Here is a 5,379-nt window from a genome sequence, read left to right on the forward strand (position 1 = left end):
GTTTGAAGAGTGCTCCCTTACATTATCTTACATTTGGTAATCAAGCTTTTTAATTGTTTATCCACAATGCGTTAATAGGTACTACACTGTCATAGCCTGCAGTGTTGATGTATTCTTTTCTGCCCAGGAAAGCGAGAGTATTTTGTGTGATTCTCATTTTTGTGACTTTAAAGTAGATGAGACTTCAAATTTACACATTTTCTTCCATCGCTCTGTGCTTTATTACATGGTTAAGTACTTTAAGATTTATTGAATCCAGGTGTTTTATTCTCAGTAATCACCAGAACTCACCTGATTTGATTATGCCAATCTGTTATTTTCAAGAATTTTTTAAAAAATATCCTTTCCCAGTTAATATTGTATATGTGGCTTTCTTGATTTAAAAATATATTAAGAAATGTTGTAATTTTATGAAAGATCATTTGAAAAAGTTTACTGAAGCATTTTTTTTCCCTTATGCTATAACAAAGCTTAATAACAAAGAATGTATTCTAGGGTAATATTTGGGGCAATTTCTAAAACGCATTTCTTGCAGGGATCTCTACACTTTCCTCATGAATACAAAGCAATGTGTTTCTGTTTTTCTGGGCACAGAAGTGGATATCACAATGATGTAACTCCTTATTCACAACATCATTGCAGCTCCATATTAAAAACATTTTTGCTTAAATAATGAGCATTTTTGCTTATCGTAAAGAACCCACATGAGACACACAAAAAAATGTTTTTCCCAGATGGTCCTTTTTGCATTAAAATTACTAACCCAGACATCAAAAGCAAACAATAAAGTGTTGAAATATGTAATTTGGGCCAAAACAACAGAGTCTTGAACTTCCACGGGCTTTGCGATTTTAAGAGAACAGCTGGGTGTGTGCAGGCAGTCAGCCCAGCTATGACTCTGAACCTCTGTTGTGTTTCTTTTTCTATACAGTCACTATGGGTACAGTTTCCTTCTTTTGGAAATGGAAGCATGGTTATAATAATTCTTGAACTTGAGAAAGGCATAGGCATTTGCTTACCTTTTATGAAAGGGGGAAACCATTTTTAGTATTTATGGTATAGTCAGTTGTTTTTGTTTGCACCCTGCTATTCGTTTGCATTTTTGCTGGTAAAATAACCAATATGTTCCTTGAGAAACTACCCCTTTCTCCACAGACTCAGCCATGGGTGTCCCACAAGACATATAGCCTTCATTTCAAGTTGTCTAGGAATCAGCCATATGTAATCTAATCACAACCTCAGTCATTTCCCCAGGATACACCCACAGCACTGGAGGTACTGGTCCAAGGAAGTTTTGATATCAGCTGTGCACTAAGTCCAGAATGAGTGCTTCCTCCATCTGATCAAGGCCCTGACACTGAATCAGGGTCACCAATGCAGGCTCTTCTCCCTTATCACAAATTCTGTCTTTGGACTTAATTACCTTTGCTGGTCATCTTCACCAGGGCTTTGGAGGCCCATCAGGCCATTTTGACAACTCTGAACTTGAGAGTGGGAGTCTGAGGTGGACACTCACTTGAGGAGGGCTATGAGACATCATCTACTCAAAAGGCCAGAGCACTGGGCTAGATCCCACAAATATCCAATTATCTACCCTTATCAGCTCATGGATGGTTATTTCCTTTACATTTATACCACACAAAGGACTACTTGAGGATTCCCCCATCCACCACGAAAAAGAAGCCAGTTCCAAAGGTAAGCTGACATCTCCATTATCAGAGACAGAAAACTATCAACAATTTTGTAAGGAACCTGTTACCAGTTTAAAAGAAAATAGTACTATATATACATATATAGAGTGCATCTGTAAAAGAATTAAGCAGAGTATACATATTTAATTTTAAAACTATGATGATTGCTTCCTGCTTCTCTCCTCCTCCATGGGTTCCCTGGAGTCCTTGCAAGCTGGCCAGGATGTCTCAGGCTGAGTTTGAGAAAGCTGTGGAAGATGTCAAACACCTTAAGACTGAGCCAGGGGATGATGAGATGTGTTCATCTATAGCCACTACAAACAAGCAACTGCGGGCAACATAAATATAGAATGGCCTGGGCTGTTGGACTTCAAGGGTAAGACCAAGTGGGACACCTGGAATGAGCTGAAAGGGACTACCAAGGAAGATGCCATGAAAGCTTACATCAACAAAGTAGAAGAGCTAAAGAAAAAACACGGAATGTAAGAGACTGGATTTGGTTACCAGCCATGTGTTTATCCTAAACTGAGGCAGTGCCTTGTTTTTCTAATACTGCAGATGATGGAAACTGGGAAAATAACCAGTTAACCCAGCTCCTCAAGGCTGCTCACCACAGGGCTCTAACAGATTAGGGGCGAAAACGATTACTGACCTTCCTTGAGTAGTTTTTAATCTGAGATCAATTAAAAGTGTATTCATGACTTAAAAAAAAACTATAATGAATACAGGTTTTGGATAATTAAGAAGCAACCTCAACAAGTTTCTGAGATCCATTATTATAGAAGTATGGAGTAACAATTAACAGGGCATTCTAGTTAACAGAAGCCTGAACACGAGATCATTTCTTGTATTTATTATGTATTTGCATGCACATTGCAAGATCTTAAGAAATTCACTAAGTAGTCATAACGTTTGCTGTCTAGGAATCTCAAATATGACATTAAAAGAACAGCATTTTCATGATCACCCCAGTGTAAACCTGACACTCCCCATCATTATTAACATTCCTTCAGATAATGTCTGAATTTCCTTCCACTTTCATTGTGGGTATTGGGAGGGCAAAGAGTAGAAAACAACAACTTAGGGAATGCACAAACATGGAATTGGGATTTGCAAACCATATTCAGGAAGAGACAGCTTTGGCTAGAGCAATAGTTTTAGTGATTTCATGGTTTTTAATTTTTTTAAGGGCTCTGTTTAGATGTTTCAGGATTCTTTGAACTTCCCACTGGCACATGGGGAGTGGGCATCAAGTGGATGGGGCTGTGATGTTTTTAGACACTACAATGAACTGAAGTTTGTATTTTCCCCCAGACTCATATGTTCAAATCCTAACTCCAAATGGGATGGTATTAGGAGGTGAGGCCTTTGGAAAGTAATTAGATCATGAGGGTGGAGGCCTCATGAATGGGACTAGTGCCCTAAAGTAACCCCAATTACCTCTCTGGCTCTCTTTCTGCCATGTGAGGATACAATGAGAAGTCAGCTGTCTGCAACCTGGAAGAGGCCCCTCACCAGAACCCAACCTTACTGGTACCCTGTGTTAGTCTATTTTTGCATTTCTACAAAGAAATACCTGAGGCTAGGTGATTTAAAAAGAAAAGAAGTTTAATTGGCTCACAGTTCTGCAGGCTGTACAGGATGCATGGTGCTGGCATCTGCTTCTGGTAAGGAACTCAGGACGCTTACAATTATGGCAGAAGGCAAAGAGGGAGCCAGTGTTATCATGTGTGAGAATGCGAGCAAGAGAGGGAGAAGGCGGAGGTCCCAGATGCTTTTAAACAACCAGATCTCACATGAACTAACTGAGGGAGAACTCATTTACTACCAAGGGGATGGTGCTAAACCAATCCTGAGAGTTTCGCCTCCATGATCCGATCACCTCCAACTAGGCCCCACTTCCAACATTGGGAATCCCAGTTCAACATAGATCTGGAGGGGACAAACTTTCAAACCATCTCATACCCTGACCTTGGGCTTCCAGCCTCCAGACTATAAGAAACAGATATCTATTGTTTATAAGCCACCAATCTATGGTGCCCTGTTATAGCAGCCTGAACTGGCTAAGACAGATGCTATTTTTTCCATGTTCCAGGTTTCTTGCTCACCATCCTCATAATTTGGCACCTTCTTTTCTAGTTATGGATATATTAACAGCATTTACTAGGAGGCTATCAACTTAGGGCCTGTGTTTTTAAAGTGACCTTGAATATGTTTTCTGTTATCTAGAAGGATCTCTATAGTGAGTTGTTTCAGATATGTGGGCTCTACAGCCAGAATGATGGATTCAAATACTGCCCTGCCACTTACTTGCTCTATGACTTTGAGTAAGGTAAATAACCTTCTGTGCCTTAGTTTTTTCATCAGCAAAACGAAATTAATATTAGAATCTCCCTCATAAGCTTGTTATGAGAATTAATGCACTAATACAGGAACTGGCAATTTTTTTCTGTAAAGAACCAGATACTAAATAGTTTAGGCCTTGTGGACTATGTTGTCTCTGTTGCATCTACTCAAGTATGCCCTTGTATTAAATAGAATGGAAGCAGCCATAGAAAATACCTGAATGACTTAGTGTGGCTATATTCCAATAAAATCTTACTTGCAAAAACAGTCAGTGGGCTGAATTTGGTCTGCAGGATGTAGTTTGCCAATCCCTGGAATACTTGTGCACCAATACTTAGGCCCATTGTAAGAACTCCAAAAATATTAGTTTTTTTTTTAAATCATCATGGTCATTTTCATCATCATCATCATCAGCATATACTCATATACTCATTCAACAAAGGATAATAAATCCTATGTGCTAATTTTACTGTGTAGTTCTCAGTGTTGTTCAGACTTTGCTACTTCTATGCATTTCCTGCACTCAGGGGTCAGGTACTCAAACCTTCCACTAAACTTCATCTACCGACAGAAGGAGTAAAACTTCATCCCATGCCTTTCAAGTGTCAGATTTTATCTGAAAAATCCATGTAGCGTTTGCATTATACTCTATAGTATATTTATGTTTCCTTTAATACAAAAAATGATGACTGAAACCATTCATCACTGAGTAAAACTGACCATGTTTACCAAGCATCTTCTGGTTTTCTATCATATCTACATTTATACAAATTTGAGAAATGAGGCCTATGATAACAGGAACTTAAGCTTTGAGGTTGGCAATCTGCTTAGAGTTTAATAGCCTTGATATTCTATGTGGGTATTAGATCTTTCTTAAACACAAAGAAAGGGAATAAAATTAGGCAACATAGACACCAAAAAGTTCACTGAAAAATTTAGGGAACTCCATTCATTGTCTTTCACTTGGCAGGTGACAAAGTACGTGTCTGGGCTTCTGCAGCTCTGATCTTACCCTCATGGCTCCGGAGTGTTGATGATATACAGGAAATCAGCATGTGTCCATTAAGTCGTATAAAAAATAAAATTATAAAAAAATACGAAAGAGAATGTGTGTGAAAGAGACTATGAGCTGAAGCATATAAAATTTTCAATATTTGACCATTTGTGGCAGTTTCTATGGTTCAACCTAATACTTCTCCAAAGCTTGTTAACGAGCAATGGGCATAGCACTGGTTTTTAAGTGAAATATTACCACTGTAGGTCATAGTAAGAATAACACTTTCGGGCTGGGCACAGTGGCTCACGCCTGTAATCCCAGCACTTTGGGAGGCTAAGGCAGGTG

At 38.9% G+C, this 5,379-nt stretch overlaps 1 pseudogene; it reads left to right on the plus strand.

Annotated features, from left to right (window-relative positions):
* Window positions 1–1,549: 1,549 nt before the first annotated feature.
* Window positions 1,550–2,970, plus strand: LOC106998008 (acyl-CoA-binding protein pseudogene; annotated as a pseudogene).
* The last annotated feature ends 2,409 nt before the right edge of the window (window positions 2,971–5,379 follow it).

Source organism: Macaca mulatta, chromosome 4 (assembly GCF_049350105.2).
Source record: "Macaca mulatta isolate MMU2019108-1 chromosome 4, T2T-MMU8v2.0, whole genome shotgun sequence".
In the NCBI taxonomy this organism is placed as follows: domain Eukaryota; kingdom Metazoa; phylum Chordata; class Mammalia; order Primates; family Cercopithecidae; genus Macaca; species Macaca mulatta.